The sequence below is a fragment of the Eurytemora carolleeae genome, unplaced genomic scaffold, assembly GCF_000591075.1.
Source record: "Eurytemora carolleeae unplaced genomic scaffold, Eaff_2.0 scaffold101, whole genome shotgun sequence".
In the NCBI taxonomy this organism is placed as follows: domain Eukaryota; kingdom Metazoa; phylum Arthropoda; class Copepoda; order Calanoida; family Temoridae; genus Eurytemora; species Eurytemora carolleeae.
In genome coordinates this window covers 288,607-307,509 of record NW_019396023.1, presented here as the reverse complement: position 1 = coordinate 307,509, position 18,903 = coordinate 288,607, and the positions used below count along the sequence as shown (strand labels likewise).

At 32.8% G+C, this 18,903-nt stretch overlaps 1 protein-coding gene across 7 annotated transcripts in view; it reads right to left on the bottom strand.

The window, feature by feature from the left end:
- The window catches only part of LOC111702650 (triple functional domain protein), a gene marked incomplete at its 3' end in the record, with an annotated part of 222,423 nt that overhangs the window by 147,323 nt on the left and 56,197 nt on the right, over nucleotides 1-18,903 (bottom strand). For 2 of the 7 annotated variants that reach the window (XM_023474802.1, XM_023474722.1), the window contains 1 exon segment: nucleotides 2,443-2,610. 7 annotated transcript variants of the gene reach the window in all.

Below are 18,903 nucleotides of genomic sequence, written 5' to 3'. Positions count from 1 at the left end.
AGCTTATATTTGGGCAGGAATCCCACCTTTAGTCTTACAAATTTGCGTCAGTGTGTAGGCGTGTCTTGACAAGCGTACGCAAAATATGCATTTTCTACGCAAAATATTATGTATGAAATTAGGAGTAGAAGTATGCATATTGAACCCTGCAAATTCAATGTAATGCTTCACACTACTTGACACGAAATGGAACATTTTGTGTAAAAATGTCAAAATACAGCCAGCATGCAGCAATGGCAGGATGCATGACCCCCTCCCATTGCCATGTTTTCTCTAAAATTTTGAGTTTAAAAATATTAAATGTACTTGATTTAAAAAATTGTACATTTCTGCATTTAGTTTTCTCCTTGTCCACTGTACAGCATGTAATGTGTACAAATGTCAATATATACCCGTGCTCAAATATGGTTAAGTAACTACCTCTTAACCAAAGAATAAACAAACAAATAAACACACTAGGGAAAATTTCCCTTCATGGAAGAAGCGACATTTTAGATATTAGGATTTTTTATTCCATCTAGTTTTGTAATTTTATTTTTTTAATTTTTTAATAATTTAAAAGAATAAAGAAGTGTTTTTTTCATCATAATTCAGAATTTATTATTATTTTTAAATAGTATTGAAATAATTAACCAATCATGTAACTGATTACTCGCCTCATTTTCTATATCGTATCTTATATCGTAACTTGGATATATCAAACTATGAATTCTGCAAGATGAAAACATCAAAGTCTACACCATCAGAAAAAAGGGATAAGAAAATTCGAATTCTTTAAAAAGTAATTTTAGACAATACACTCAGCCAAAGCTGAAAATTTTGAGACGCAACTAAATTAAGTGGTTGAGCTTTTCTGATACAGTAGGCTTGACACCAAATCCATCCTAACCTAACCTATCAGGGGTATTTATTTTAAAGAATTATCGCCTTCCCCCGTAATAATAGTTTGATGCTCTGGGGTTATAAAGAAAAATTGGACATGAAAAGGCAAGTTTTTCGATCCTGTACTTTATACCCAAAAACATCTTTTATTTTCCTTTAGTCAGCGAATAAAACTTTTAAGAAACATACCTAACATTTGGGGTTTTGGGGGAGGGGGGGGATGATTTTTTTTCAAGAAAGTATTCATCCCTTTACCCTACCCGATGTTATAAATATGATCCCAAAGTACTAAGCTGGGAAAGTAAACAGTGTTCAGTGAAATTATACACCGCCTTTTTTTTAATTTGTACAGACAGGAAGAGAACTGTGTGATTTGATCGTAGGTTTGTATAATTTATGATCTTGAGATCATCATCATTTACTTTTTATCATTTTACTGATTACTCTTCATTAAATAAATCAGACCTACCGGGTTAGGAACAATACTAAATATCTTACATGTTTTCAAGAAAACATATTCAGAAGAAAAAACTGTTAAATTTATAATGTGCAACCAAATGTTTCCTTGCTCGGACGTAAACTGAAAAGTTTCGCTTTTTATCCTAGCATTATTCTGTATGAGGCACAAACATTTTACAAATATTGATAAAATTGAAAATTGACTTGAGGTTAGAGAGTGTAAAGTTTTAATGTTTGTTTTGAACTAGCTGAGGTAAAGGATTGGCGGAGAATGAATAGAAGAGGGTGAAATTGTGGTTTAAGTGTTTGGTTCAAGCACTCTTGGTTAATTAATTAAAACTAGATCAAGTAGTGTTCAAGTTTAGCAAAGGTGTATCCCCTCCTCTTTAGGCTCCAGGATGGGGGGGATTGATTGTCCACATTGTAAAGAAGGATTGTCTTCAGGCGATTAAAGTATGTGGTTAAACCTTTTAGACTTAGATTTCTAGAAATATTAGAAATAGAAATTCTTATTTTATTTTTCAAAGTGTTTACAACATGTCACAACATAGTCAAAACTCAAAACTAAATATTTTTAAATCTGTTTAACAACATAACAAATCATAACTCTTTTATTTTTTGTAATTTAAACTCGTAGTTATCTTTAAAAAAAACCGTTTAAATAATTTAATTTTCAAGAAAGATTTTCTAATGTCATGAACATGTTAATAATTTTCTTATATTCTTGATAAGCTTAAAAATCATTTTCATCTAAATCTAAGAAATTAACATTTCCAAGAATACATTTCCAGGATTGGAATTTAAATCTTTAAAGCTGAGATTTCATATTAAAATTTGAGAGTGGGATTCCAGAAACTAAGTTTTTAAGTTTATCAACTTTATCAAATTAGTCACAACTCAAAAATTGGAATAATTTCTGTACCCTTAATAAAAATCCTTCTTTTTCACTTTTATTGGAAAGATTATATTATTTAATCAATTTTGTTTTATCAACCGAGAAAAAAGAAAAAGTTTTGAGTTTAACAAAATTACTTGCTATTGCAAAGATTTGAAAACCTTGAAACAAATTGAAATTCCATATTTTTCTGATATCTGAATCACCGATTCCTGATTCCTGATTAAAGTGTCAAACTCAAATCAAATCTGAAACTTGAATATCTAACATCCTTCTCCTTCTTCTCTGTATATACTTAAACAAGTTTACAACTGGATTCTTTATTGAATAATCACTGTATGTTGTTTAAACTACATGTATTCACTAGTTCTTATCTACAGCAAAACATCCATAAAATACTAAACACTCGGGATTATTATAAATAAACAAATTTACATGTGTAGGTTCAAAACTCCACACCAAGGACGAAAATGTAAAAAAAGTCGAAATATATTGTTTATAACATAAATTAACAAAAGTCCAGGTTTGTGTACCCAATCAAATCTTTAGCTCAGTAATTAATGAATGTTTTCCTGGATTTTTTTTTATTAGGTTCACTCTGAAATTCACTGTTGTAGTATCTGTAAATGATAAATACTATTTTTATTAACAATTGTAATATTAAATCACTGGTTCGGTTTTGCTCTGTATATGATGATTCACTGCAGTCTCCGCGGGAGAAACTTTACTACTGGAGAGTCCGAGACCCAACCTGTATCCCTTGTATCCGTCCCACCTCACCGATACGCAACATATATACGCAATACGCAAACACCGGTACACAGGAGAGATAGACAGATAGTCAATCAATTAAATAATAGCTTGCGTATAAACTCTATAGTCAGATGTTTCTAAAACACAGAGGCAAACAATTCTTTAAGGTTATAATTAACAGAATTTATAACTTAAACATTTCTTATCAATGTATTCTCCTAAACACTAAACAAATAAGTTCCAGCTCCTAAGATAATAAGGGATTTAGATATATTTAGTTACCTAAAAGTAAACTATTGATTTTAGTAAACTTAGAAATCGACCAACTTTCATAAAGTTACATCTTAGGAAAAATCCTGACTTGGGTCTTATTTTGAAAAGGTGTGATAAAAAATGCTGGTTTTACTTAAGCACAAACCTAAATTTCAATGTATTTTCCTGTTTAAAAATACCTATTTAATGCAGTTAAAATATCAATGGTTTACTAATGCTTACTAATGCTTGTAGTCTAAGGAATAAATTAAAGTTTATGAATCAGACATGGGAAATAAACTGACTCATTGCAACACCAAGAAAGAGAAAAAATTCATGAAAATGAATAAGGTTCTAAACCCATCATGAACATTTTACATTTTATATATGTATTAGCTGGACATCAAATTAAAAAGGAACATTTTTTTCAGTCTATGTCATCCTTCGGGTACACATGAATGGGTTTAAAAATGTCAGCCAATTCGGTCCAGCCGTTTGGCCGGCTATAGCTGACATGTGCATATGAGCGAAGAAGCTTTATATTTATTTGTTATCATCAACATTCTACATTTATTTTCCTTATTTGCAGGACTGTGTTAATGACGTTAAGACAAGCAGACCATTAAACGAGGTAACATAAGGCCTGAAATAGTGACTGCCTACTACCTACTGCCTGTTAGAGGCCTGGGAACTACAAGGCTTGATGGTTTAAAGAGTACTTGAAAGTCAGGTTTAGTGACAACAGTCATAGTAGAAACCAAGTGTAAACACACAAACAGACAGACAACCAGACATACACCAACACAGATCTTTAGATTTACTTAAAAATTTTACCATCTTAAGAATTAAAAGAGATGAAAAAAGTTAAACTTTTTTTGATTAATTTCCACCCAAAATGTTAAACTTTGATTTAAAATTTGAGGCAACACATCGTTGAATTCCTTAAAACACATGATTTAATTCCTGTAATTTAAGGTGAATTAACGTAAAAAGCATTAAATGCAGACGTATACAGTATTAAACAGACAGTGAAGAATTTTAATTCACTAGAATGTTGTAAAAGAATACTGTTTAGAGCAAAGTTCAAAAAAGGAAAGGGGCAAGCTGGGACATTGCAAACAATGTATCAGAAATGGATTTTAAATATTTTTTTATTTCGACTAACGAAACATTGTCCAAGAAAATTCAATTTGATTTAAAAATATCTTCCTTTGATCTTGAAGTTAAATATTATGCTTATTCGTTAAAAAATACACACACTGCTTTAAAAATAGAATTCTAGCAAAAAAAATCATCTAGTAAGGAATTTAGTCATTGTCACAAACTCTTTTATAATTTTGGATCTTCATAACCTGATAGTGTAAACCTTTGACATTTTAAATATAGATTATTTTATCTAAAAGATTTCATCATTTGACATATCTAAGGTCAACGCCATCAGGTTGCAAAAATATATGGATTAGAAAAATTAGAGTATGTGGCAAAAACTTAATTCATTTATATCAGGTCTGGTTAATATTGTGCTGACAAAAAGATTAAAAGCAAAGTCTACCAATAGAATTTAGTCCCTGGGCTTCTCCGAACAAACAGTAACAGGTCATGTTTTGCCTCAGTTTAAAGTTTGTTGGGTTTAGTTGAGAGCGATTTGAGGTATTCTCCTAGTATCAACATGTAAATCTAAACTCATAAACTACATAAATATATTGATTTAGAACTAAGGGAGGAAAAACGCCCATAGTTATTGGATCCATCCTCACCCCATCCTCACCCCTCTAAATACCTTTTTATACTCATCTCATATTCTCCCTTCTCCACCCTTCCCCCCCTTGCCCATTTACGTTCCCCTTAGCTTTTTCTCTTTCCCTTCCCCATTCTCCTTCCTTCTTCTCCTTTCCACATTTTTTCCTCTTCTTTTCCCCCTCTTTTTCCCACTTCAACTTTCTCTTCCTTCTACACTCTTCTTCATGATTCAATTCCCTTGATCTTTCTTCTTTTTCTTTTTCTTTTTCTTCTCATTCTCCTTTCTTTTCTATGATTCCGTGTAGTTTTTTCTTTCTTTCTTAATCCTTTTAAATTTTTTTCTAATATTTTGAAAAAAATTGGGGGGGGAGGGGTTCAGGGGGGTTAGCCCCACCCGTTTTGAAAATTTTTAAAATAAAAGTTATTTTTTAATGGTTTGAAGTCGAAAAAACCCGGAAATAAGATTTGGGCCTTGGCGAAATTGTTCTCTTAGTTAAATTTCCTATGATATTGATATTCACTTTCTTTCTTTCAAATCTGCAAGGGGGGAGGGCGGTGCCCCCGGCTAAGTAGCTAGGGGAGGGGGTGTCCCCCCCCCCCAGTGAGACAATGTGATTTTGGATACAAAAATTGGGGATTTCAGTAATACTGCAAAAAAGGACGCAGTTAATAGGACGCACTAAGTTTGAAGCGTAAATTGAGGACACATTATTGAGAACAAAATATTGTCGACGCATTTTTGATGACACAAAAAAGTGTGACATACATACATACAACTCAGTTTTATAGAATAAAATGACTAAGAATCCTAAAGAAAGTATAATAAGAAAAAGATGATTTCTCATCCGATCATGAAGCAAACTTTCAGCTTTATTTCCGGTCCAACTTCCGGTGTTCGTAAGGTTAGATGGGGGAAGTATAGAAAGGAAGGTATAAGACAAAAAGTGTGAGTTTGAGAAGGAAAATGGAGAAAGGAAATAATAAATAAGTGTAAAAGTCACAAAAGTTTTCTTTTATGAAGTTCAAATAAAAGGAACGCCTGGAATTTTTTCTGAAGGAATTTTGATTAGGTAAAACTTAAAAATCAAGATTCTATCTTGGAAAAAATGTGTATTTACGATTTGGGGTTTAACGGTGGGATAAATATAAGAGAGATGTAGGAAGGATGTATGACGGATGGATCCTGAAACAATTAGCTACTCCACTAAATAAATACAAAGGAAAAACCAGTGCAAACATTTTCCACAGATTAACGAGTTCTAGGGCTACATAGGTTGAAAAATCAAGGCATTTAAAAATGAGAAAGAGAGAAAGGAAGATGTGAGGACCATTAAAGGGACTGTAAGCGAGATTTCAGGTGACCCTATATGCTAAGATGGCAATGCCCGATTCACAACAGTACCCTTAAAAGCTTGTTATGATCAAGAATGACTTAGAACTCCATGTTTATGTTTTTAACAACTGTTTATTTTCAAGATTAGGTGAGTCTTGAGATTAAGAAAAAGAGAGGATCAAGCATTAATCTCGATATCCACCATTCTAAAGTTCCCAGCTCAGAAGAGATGGAAAAGGGAGAGAGCGTCTTGAAGAAACACAATTAAAATAAACGAAAAAGGTTGACGTTAAAGATAAGGGTTGTAATATATATGTATAAAGATAAAGGGAGGGGGGAGGGTGAATAAATTAGTTGAAATGGTGTTTAGGGGGAATAATAACTAAATGTCATGTAAATTAGATTTTGTGCTTGCGATGTTTTGCCCAAAAAAAAGGGTGAAAAACAGTGTTTCGGATCCATATCATTTTGATTCGGATCCGGATCCGGATCCGAGGTAACTTTTGATTCTGTGAATCGGATTTTCCCTATTAAATGTTATGCAAGGTTATAATTTATAAACTATAGTAATCCTAAAGTTAAAAATGTCGTCATTGCTATTATATAAATGTAAACATTAAATTATTAAAGATAATTTTGAAAAATTTTCGTCATGTAAATAATACATTTACGAACCATTTTGATTTATTTATTCCATGGTTTTGGTTAATTTTTGGCGCTACCCGGATCCATATCAACGTTTCCTGATACGGATCCGGATCCGGATCCGACCAAATGATACGGATCCGACCGGATCCGGATCCGAAACACTGGTGAAAAATTAATAAAAATTAAATCATTCATTTCCCAAAAATACATTTTTAAGAATATTGCTCCCCCTTAAGAGGAGAAGGAAAAATAATTTTTAAAGATAAGAGGGAAAAATGAGAAATTGGATATCGGCTGCAGAAAGTTTTTTATTCACAAAAATTTATTTATTTCCCCTCTGTGGTGATATGATATCCTAAAAACCATTCCTAAAATACTTAGAACAATAAAATATATAAAATAAGAGGGGGATTTACAACAAATTATGTATCTCTACAAAAAAGGGGAAAGTTTTGTTAAAAAAGAACAAGCGTGTAGGACGTAGGTGTTTACTCTAAGATAGATTATATTCTGAAGTATTGGTGAGCACAGAGCACACTGCACGCTCATAAAGGTTTAAATCAAAGAGAATAGATTTGTATAGAGTGGAATTAAGGAAAAGAAGTGTAAAACCACCATTTTATTGTATTGTTTCCATACTGCAGTTGTACTTCTTACATTTGTGCTATCTAACCTTTTGAGCCCTTAAAACATATTTTTATAAAAAAAAATTTCTTGAAAATAATGATTTAATTCACCTAGCTATTAAACGCGTTTAAAATAATGTTACATTTTTATAAAAGAAGAAATTGTAACAGATCATTCTGTGTAATATTGTGATGTACTGCGTATAATTTTAATAACATTTTCATGAATTTTACACTTTAGTTAGACTACTTTTCAGGCTAAAAGGGACTGAAAAATTCATACCGAGGGATAGAATTATTTCCCTTCTATTCTAATCTCTGTTCTGTGTCTAAAATCAATCTAAAGAACAAAAAGTTGACGTGGTCAATAGATCAGGGATGAAAGTGGATTATCAGTCTGGATACATTCTCATACTTAACCTTTTTCTTTTCAAGTTTTACATAATCTTTCATAATCTCACATACCTGATATTAGAAAAACAGAATTTAAAATATTTGATAAAATATTTTCAATAAACGGGTTTGAAATTTGTGTCTCGACATTCACGTCAAATTAAAGTATATTGCACGCAAGATTAAAATCTTATATGTTTTCAATCAGAAATTCTTTATTTATTAAAGAGCTATTGAGAAAAAACTTGCTGTTGCGTATTCTCTGCGTACATATTGAAACCAGTTTTCTCTGAGCTGTGTTTGTAAGCAAGAATAGATACATCAGTGTTCCTCTAGATATCCAAGGAGGATAAAAGCATTTAATTTAGAAAATTTGATAATTCACATAATAGTTTCATATGACCAGAATATTTCATTGATTTTTTATGTGACAGATGGATCCCATGTCAGGTTGTAACATCCGTCTTGTGTTTACTTTACAGCCCAGAGACGTACTGCAATCTTTAAAAATATTAAATCAAAAATCTTCAAACAAAAATTTCTAAATAGGTTTTTCGACCATCCTGTATAACATAACATCTAATAAACAGTGTACAAGCGGTACATGTTCAGTAGATTTATTTTTGAAAAATTGCTTAAACTTCTGAAAAGCGAACAGTCCCTTTCCTTGCTTTATTTTTCCAACAGCATACAATGTGCATTGTGCATTGATATCTCGGGTTTGCACTAAATTACAGTGAATTCTGGAAATGTTTCTATTAAAGCCGACAGCCTGAGATTACGAGTTAGATATAAAGCAATATAGAGGATTGGAACGATAGATAGATGATTATATAGAGCAGCATATTGAGATGATATCATATATAACAGGAGTATATGATTGACAGATAATATAATAAAATAAATATTACAATTATCTGAATGCCCAGGATGAACTGTAATGCATAATATGTATAGATTACACTGATTCTTCCTTTATTATATATTCGATTTATTCATGTTTTTGATTTATTAGATACAAAAAAGAAAATTCAGGGTTTCTATATCATTTTCTGATATCTTAAACACCATCCCTCTTTTGAATATATCGTTTAAAGATTCAGTTTTTTCTCTCTCGATTTTATAAATTAAAATTGATCATTTTACTATGTTTTCATCTATCCTATTTGTCTATGGTTCCATTTTTTCTATTTGAATATGATTCCATCTATTCTATTTGTCTACAGTAATAATCAGAAAGACCCGGAAATCAAACGACTTTACAATCACATTTTACGATTGATGAAACAATAATTCCGGGTCTTCTGGTTATTACTGTATGATTCCATTTATTATATTTGTCTATGGTTCAATCTATTCTATTTGTCTATGATTCCATCTATTATATTTGTCTATGGTTCCATTTATTATATTTGTCTATGGTTGAATCTATTCTATTTGTCTATTTGTGTAGAGTTCTATTTCATTACTGCAAGGTTTGGCTAAAGGCTACTGTTTTGAGCAATGCATGGATCATCTGAACCAGGAGGGATTAAACACATAACAAATAGAAGATGGGCGCGAAGCGCCCTCTAAGGCTAGAAAGAAGGGCGCGAAGCGCCTTGAATTTCTAGTATATATATATATCAACTATATCATTATTTGATCCATTGATATGTAAGAACAAAGATAAATCAAGTATTTGATCATGTACTCGATCTTGTTCTTGATCCTATTCCGCCTGAGGCTGAAGGACTGTAAGTTGAGGTCCTGACACTGTATACCCAGGTTGACACCAGTAATCCTTCTCATGACAACATGGTATATGACGCAAATTTCTCGCTAAGTGTTTTTGCGTGACATGTTAAACTGTGAGGCAGTACAAGCAGTAGTACAGGGCGTCCCAGGAAACATAGTAGTACAAGCAGTAGTACAGGGTGTCCCAGGATACATGGCAGCACAAGCAGTATTACAGGACGTCCCAGAATACATGCCAGTAAAAGCATTAGTACAGGGTGTCCCAGAATAAATGCCAGTAAAAGCATTAGGACAGGGTGTCCCAGAATACATGCCAGTACAAGAAGTAGTACATGTTGTCCCGGGATACAAATCAAGTAAAAGCAGTAGTACAGGGTGTCCCAGGATACATGGCAGTACAAGCAGTAGTACATGTTGTCCCAGGATACAAGACAGTACAAGCAGTAGTACATGTTGTCCCAGGATACAAGACAGTAAAAGCAGTAGTACATGTTGTCCCAGGATACAAGACAGTACAAGCAGTAGTACAAGGTGTCCCAAGATACATGGTAGTACAAGCAGTAGTACATGTTGTCCCAGGATACAAGACAGTACAAGCAGTAGTACAAGGTGTCCCAGGATACATGGTAGTACAAGCAGTAGTACATGTTGTCCCAGGATACAAGACAGTACAAGCAGTAGTACAAGGTGTCCTAAGATACATGGTAGTACAAGCAGTAGTACATTTTGTCCCAGGATACAAGACAGTACAAGCAGTAGTACAAGGTGTCCCAGGATACATGGCAGTACAAGCAGTAGTATAGGGTGTCCTAGGATACATGGCAGTTTAAGCAGTAGTACAGGGTGTCCTAGGATACATGGCAATGCATACCGAATGCCTTAGAGACAGGTTGTCCAAGAATATTAGAAATGCGTAAGTAGTATTTTTAAAAACCCTTTAAGAATTTTAAAATATGAGTTTACATCATAAACATAATTATTTTCTAAATTAGAAAACTTTCACTAAAATGCATTCATATATACAGAAAACAATGGAACATAAACGTTTAAAATGTCTCACGTCGACAGTTAAGATTACATTTATTTAGAAAATCTACAACTTTCAACCGTTCAACTTTTACAGACCCCCCCCCCCCTACCCTACCATGCAGTATTTAGCATTTCAAGAAATATTAAATTCCATTCTTTTTCACATTTTCCACAAATATGGTTTTCTTTAAAATAAAATATTCAGAGAACATAATTACATAATTTATTGAATGGAATAAAAAAAATTGCTTTGATCATATTTTTCAAGTTCTCAAGGAATGTTTTTAGATTATTGAATGTTTATAATTAAGATACAACACGATTTTATTGGCGTGTTGGGGGTGAGTGTAAATAAACATTAGAAATGTAAACAATTACCGGTCATTAACACCTTAATATCGTTCTATTAAATTCTTAGTTAATTCTTAGTGCACAAGAAATATATATAATTCCATTTATTCTTCAAGAGATTTTATCAGTAAAAAAAATAACGACCGTTGGCTCACATCGAGAAATAGTGAGTTAACATAAATATTAAAATCCGATTCTAAATTTTATCCCAAACACAAGCCCACTGGTCGCAAAAACAATATGTCAGCAATATTTTTATTAGCGGTCAAAATATTATTGTTTGCGTTTATAATAAAGTACTGCCAGGTTGCCATCTTGCAATTTTTAAATCAATAATCATTTAAAAAGAGGAGGAGGTAGGAGGTTGGGGGTAAAAAGTTGTCAGCTATATCTATTCTGTTTATATGTGTACAATTTGTCAGCACAGACAAATCAGTAAGATACTAGCATAAAATCAGGTGTCAGCTACACAACAGCTGCAAATAGCTGTAAGATAACAACCTGTCAGCTAAAAAATAAAGCTGAGGCCGAAACTAATGGATTAAAAATTTCTTTAAAGAAAACAATAATCCGTGTATCTTTTGATCGTTGATCTTTTGAATTGAGTTATTACTGAATTCCTTATGGATTTCTCAAAAAGTTGACGAGAATTCGTGAAAATTTGAGAAAGCTGTTGTTCGTGCAGATTAAATACTTAATCACTTTACGTTGAAAGTTTTTACCGTGGATATCAAGTGCAGGGGTTTTAGATTTTGAACAACAGCTCCGACCTGAGGTCTCTATGTTTTATTATTTATCCAACATATTTACATACATGATATCTATTTATCTATCTACACATTTATATCTTTTCATCATATACATTCAATACTTATCCAACAATTTGCCTTGATTCATCCAATAGATGTAAACAATTAAATGAAATATTATTTTGTTACACATGTTTTGTATAGCTACATGTTTCTAAGCAAAATGACAGGCGAATAAATACTATGCGAATGAGTACTAGGCGAATGAGTACTAGGCGAATGATTACTAGGCGAATGAGTACTAGGCGAATGAGTACTAAGCGAATGAGTACCAGGCGAATGAGTACTAGGCGAATGAGTACTAGGCGAATGAGTACTAGGCGAATGAGTACTAGGTGAATGAGTGCTAGGCGAATGAGTACTAGGTGAATTAGTACTAGGCGAATGAGTACTAGGCGAATGAGTACTAGGCGAATGAGTACTAGGCGAATGAGTACCAGGCGAATAAGTACTAGGCGAATGAGTACTAGGCGAATGAGTACTATGTGAATGAGTACTTGGCGAATGAGTACGAGGTGAATTAGTACTAGGCGAATAAATACTAGGCGAATGAGTGCTAGGCGAATGAGTGCTAGGCAAATGAGTGCTAGGCGAATGTATACTAGGCGAATGAGTACTAGGCGAATGAGTACTAGGTGAATTAGTACTAGGTGAATTAGTACTAGGCGAATGAGTGCTAGGCGAATGAGTGCTAGGCGAATGAGTGCTAGGCGAATGTGTACTAGGTAAATGAATACTAAGCGAATGTGTACTAGGCGAATGAGTACTAGGCGAAAGTGTACCAGGCAAAATGTTACTGATCCGCAGATCAAAACTTTTGGTGAAGAAGGGGCTTATCTACAAGATAACGAGGCCCACCCCTATCCATACCTCTTTATCTCTGGTTTAAAGACCGACCTGAAAACGAGGCCCACCCCTATCCATACCTCTATATCTCTGGTTTGAAGACCGATCTGAAAACGAGGCCCACCCCTATCCATACCTCTATATCTCTGGTTTAAAGACTGACCTGAAAACGAGGCCCACCCTTATCCAAACCTCTATTTCTATGGTTTAATAACCGATCTGAAAACGAGGCCCACCCCTGTCTTTACCTCTATATCTCTGGTTTAAAGACAGACATGAAACGAGGCCCACCCCTATCCATATACCTCTATTTCTCTGGTTTCTTAATTTCCCCGTTGTCCCTACAGTCCTCAGTCAAATATTGACATTGTATGAGAATATTTCTTGTTTATATATTGACAATGTATACATTATACAATATATACATTCCCGGGAAATACAACACATCAAGTACTGCAAAGATACATCAACAAATGTCCAAATAACAGAGACATTTTACATTTTCTAATTTTGTCACTTTTTGACATAACGTTTGCAACTGTCAATTACTATTTTAAAGAACTTTTCAAAAATATATTATTTTGCGTAAATATATATTTTTTAAATAAAAATGAATTTTTCTTTTATCATAGTAATCAATCTGGTTTAGTCACTCCACAACAATTTGAGTAGAGATGAAGCAGTTTTTTACTCATGAAAAGTTAGATTTAAAACTAATGCACAGTGAGAACCAAAAAACTGTGGAATAAATGTCGCCTTTTATTTAGGATTCTGAAATTTTAAACAGTGAAAGTGTTCATGGACCAGGTTAAATGAATAGAGCAAAGTAGCTCAACCGCACAGACGTAGCTTGTGGACCAGTTGAGCCAAAGAGAAGTGGTTGAACCACGTCTACGCATGTCTCGATTCATTAAATCTGGTCTCAGGACGCTTTTTTAGAAGTTGAGTGGCAAATTAAAAAAATCCATTTTAGTTCATAATATTAAAAAAACAACAAAAATCCACTGTTTTCTGGTTCTCACTGTATAGATTTTTAAGCACAATCTATTTATTTCGTATTTTAGACCAAATGATGGTAAAAGGTAATTGCTTGCGCCGCCGCGCCTCAATATTTAACATATATCACTAACTAAAAATAAGGGTTGTTCAGGTCAAACATTTTTCACATTTTGATGAAAATTATACCTTTACGCATTCTGGTCATGTCAAACCAAACCATATTGCATTTAACCAAACCAAACCGACTCAAATTAAGCCAAACGCAAAGAAAAGAAAAAGCATAACTGGATTCTACATATTCAAAATTCTTGCAGATTGCATTTAAAGAAAAATAGGAAAAGATTATAAAAATAGATTTTTAGAAAATTACTTTTTAATTTTTCTTGAAGTTTAGAAAAAAATTAATTATAATAAGAAACCTTGTGGACGAAGGGTTTTAAGGGGGGAAGGGGGGGGGGGAAAGGTTAATTTGTCATGTCGTTATCTTATCATTTAACCAAAAATTACTTTAAACAATGCAAGTAAAAAATTACCTACACGACGCTCAAATCTTGAAAATTGCGCAGCAGGAAGATTGCGTTCATGAGAACATAAAACAATTTGAAAATAAACGTCTACATTTATCTTGAATCTATGATTGGCCGCGAGTCCGATGTAAAGTTGTAAATTCACGATCTATCGGTTATTTTGGCGGTATTTCGATTTTGCAAGGGAAATATTCAAATTCATAATTAAATATTTAAGGTGGATTTAAGAATAAATATTTTCAATCAGTCTATAAAATATTTTGAAAAATTCATTTTTAAAATATTTTAGTTTTTTATAAAATATCGAGTCACTATCTCAAGTTCAATCTTATATTTTTCTTTAAATATCCTAAACCTAATTATGACATTTAAACCAAAAAATAAGGATGGTGCATCATATTTGTATGTAAACTTTCATAAAAACATAAATTATTAATAACATAATTGCTTAAGTACCCCCCCCCTTGTCGATTTTAGTTACATGTATTCGAATTTAAATGTTAAGATAACATTAGTACAAGTGTACATTCTCGAATAAAAACACTGAAATAACTCGTTATCTGGAGCAAAAACATCCCAGGGTGTCCTTCTTCATATCTTGAACTTTTGATAAAAATAAATAAGATTAACAGTTATCCATTTCATTTTAATGCGGATCCATATCCGGATCCGGATCCTGAATCCACCCTGAAAAAAAATGGATCCGGATCAAGGTCATGAACATTTTATTATGATTTACTGATTTTAATAAAAGAAGCATTTTTGTTTCTTATTTTTTTCGCTTATATTTATACTAAGACTTGATGAGCTATTCAGAGATAGGGAAATTTTCTCTTTTTTTACACAATTCAGATTTGAGGTATGAGAGCAAAAAAACAGTTTTTTGCGGATCTGGATCCAGGAAGCCAAAATGCTGTAGATCCAACAGATCCGGATCCTTAGCACTGGTAATATGGGGAGAAAACTACCAATTTATAAAATCTACCTTTTTACCAATCTACCCTTTCTACCAATCATTTAATTGGCCCACAAGCATATGTAACTTTTTATTTATTAACCTATTTCCTATTTACACAACTACCTATCTACCTATCTACCTATCTACCTATCTACCTATCTACCTATCTACCTATCTACCTATCTACCTATCTACCTATCTACATTTCTACCTATCTACCTATCTACCTATCTACCTATCTACCTATCTACTTATCTACCTATCTACCTATCTACATATCTACCTATCTACCTATCTACCTATCTACCTATCTACCTATCGACCTATCGACCTATCGACCTATCGACCTATCGACCTATCGACCTATCGACCTATCGACCTATCTACCTATCTACCTATCTATCTATCTATCTATCTACCTATCTACCTATCTACCTATCTACCTATCTACCTATCTACCTATCTACCTATCTACCTATCTATTTGTATAATAAATTAATCTTATCTGATAATACAGGATGATGCATTTAAGTATTTAAATACAGCAAACTCCAATATGCAAATCTATAGATTAAACTTCCCAGTATCTAACCTAAATGTGGATTCAATCGTAAAGTAGAAAAAGCGTTTACCGTTTAGGCAAATAGAGAAAAAAGCGTCTTTACAAATAAAGAAAAAGCGTTTAGTAAAGAAGAGAAAGGCCGTGTTTAGTAAAGTAGAGAAAAAGCGTTTAGTAAAAAAAGAGAAAAAACGTTTCAACAAAAAGAAAAAAGGCTTTTAGTAAAGAAGAGAAAAACCGTTTAGTAAAGTAGAGAAAAAGCGTTTAGTAAAATAGTGAAAAAGCGTTTAGTAAAATAGTGAAAAGGAAACATAATTCACCCAAGCGAAAAAGAGAAAAATTTCGAAACCATAATTGGGTGAGAAAAACCTAAAATTTATTTTAAAAAACTGACAACACAGTGAATTGACTAAAGTTGGTAGTACAGCTAAATGGAGATAAAAGATTAATGTTCACAAACTGTGAAAAAGACAAATCTGCGGATTTGAAAAATTGTTCTGAGCGGAGGAAGTTTACAACAAAACACGTTTGAGACCTATTATTTATAAGATCATCTTAATATCCACCGCGAGGTTAGCTTTAACAAACCGATCAACTTCCACCTTCCCCTCCCCACCCCCTAGAAAAAATCTCTTCTTTCGCCTTTAGGTGTAGATTTAAAAATACTAAAATTAAGGATCCTATTTTGAGGAAATAATATTGAACATTTGAAGTCAAATGATGGTCTCCGATGATGGTGATGGTGGGTGGTGTAAACTTCTTTATTCTGTATCCTGGATCATTGTAAAGATTTGAAGAAGAATACACAGTTAATAATATGCTTGTCAGAGATAAAAACAAGTTTACAAAATACAAAGCTCACAAATTTATATATGTTTGGCTTGTCTGTTTCTTTGAATCCAAAGAACGTCATATCGGCTGAACCGATCTGGTCAACATTTATTGTAGGACAACAATTCACCCTGGTATAGGTTAAAGGCCTGAATAAAAAATGTCACTCCCACAACTTTTTTTATTCTTCATGAAAATCTATAAACATTTTTTTATTGTACAAAAAAGAAACGCTTCCATTCCACTAGTGATGTTTTTGGATTTTTTAAAAGTTCCACAAAAATCTGTAAATCTTAACAAATTTCAAAATAGTTTATCTTAAACATATGCTTTTTGAAACACGTTGCCAAATTTTGACCCAAATATGCCAAAATTGGGAAATGCTTACTGTTCAGTTCTCCTTGGTTTAGGGTGTGTTGAGTGTTATGACGTGAAGGAGAAGGGTACAACAATACATCAAGTATAGAACAAGTATACTTCACAAATCAAGGAAAATATGAATAGGTATTCTAATATGAGTTATTACAAGCTTTCAGACAAATAGACAGCAGGACAGCCAGACAGCTTAACAACTCTTAAAAACTCTTGAAAACTTGAAAGACAGACAGCTATACAACTGAACAGCTCTGATTAGCTTGACAGACGAACATTTTGACAGATGAACAGCTCGACAGCTGAACAGTTTGACAGAAAAACAGATTTACAGACGAACAGCTTGACAAACGAACATATAGTAAATGCCGTACTCTTAAAACTTCGTCCCGAATTGTATCAGTCCAGGTACAACCTGTCCGCTATAAAAGTCAAACAGGACACGATCCAAGCGGCGACACTCCCGTGAACTATCAACGACACTACAACTGGGTTCGATCTCGTTAGATATCCGTCAATACGGACACTAGAAATTAATTGATCAATGCCTCAATCAGGACACGATCCACACGGCTACAATCCCGTGAACTATCAACGCCACTAACACTAGTTGCGATCTCATTGGCTCTAAATGCAACACAGGGACACAAGCGTAGCTATCAAACAAGCTCTAAATCGATCTATACCATATACCGAGGTACGATATCAGCTCGTATGTTTCAACGAGAACGCAATAACTCTACACTGTAATCAAAGCGGAGTTTCTATATTAACTGATATAATTATTTACAAATATCTATAGGTTACATGTTAAGTTCCAATATGTATTCACAATATTACGCAGATATATATCATCGTATGTAAGCTAATCACAATACGTAGCTAGTCTAGTCGGATTACAAGTTTTGCGCATTTAAGGATTAACGCAGTTAGACCCTCAGACAATATACAACATTGTTTATATAGGTATGTTCAAAATGCATTTATTAAAACAGCTTGACAGACGAACAGCTTTACAGACTAACAGTTGGACAGACGAACAACTTGACAGACAAATAGCTTGACAGACGAACAGCTTGACAGACGTACAGCTTGACAGACGGACAGCTTAATAGGCAAATTGACACATTAAGAGAAAAAACTTATGGCCTGACCAAATAATAATAAAGCATCGAAAAGTCATTTTTTTACATATTAGAAAATGAAATATAATAAAAAAGACTTAAACGATAAATAGAAGAATAGCTAGGAATTGGAGTTAGTGTTATTTGAAAGCTTTTCTGTACAGTAATATAAAATATTCAGATGATCTACTATTAACTAAAAAATATCAATCATTTTAATCAATATTGTATTCGTATGGGTTTTCATTCATAAGTACATTAAATGTAAGCAAAAAATATCATAAATTTTTATTATTATTAATATAAATAATATTTTCTTTTCCAAAAATAACTTTGCTTAACTTTATTTCTTTTTAAATTAAATACTGACCAAAACACATTTAATTATTTTAGTATTAACACCAACCAACTAATATATCTTAAAAGCTTGTAAAATCATGAGATTTATTATTGTTTGTCATTTCTTTTTATTACAATCTTATCCCCACTATAAAGGATTTTTCCATGCATCTAAGAAAGAAGATTCCAAGATATAAAAAAATATCACCTTCAGTTAGTTTAATTCAATCCAAGGGTATAGAATTTCGAACAATAAATTTATATCATTTTTATTTATATCTGGACAAAAAATGATTTATATTTAGAATTCATGTGGGGAGGGGGCTTATCATTATAAATAAAATTCCCTGAAAATACCCTATAGGGATTAGTGTTAAACACATGAAAATAGTATAAAATTGGTCTAGTAAGTGTTATTTAACCTAAATACAAGTTTTAAAA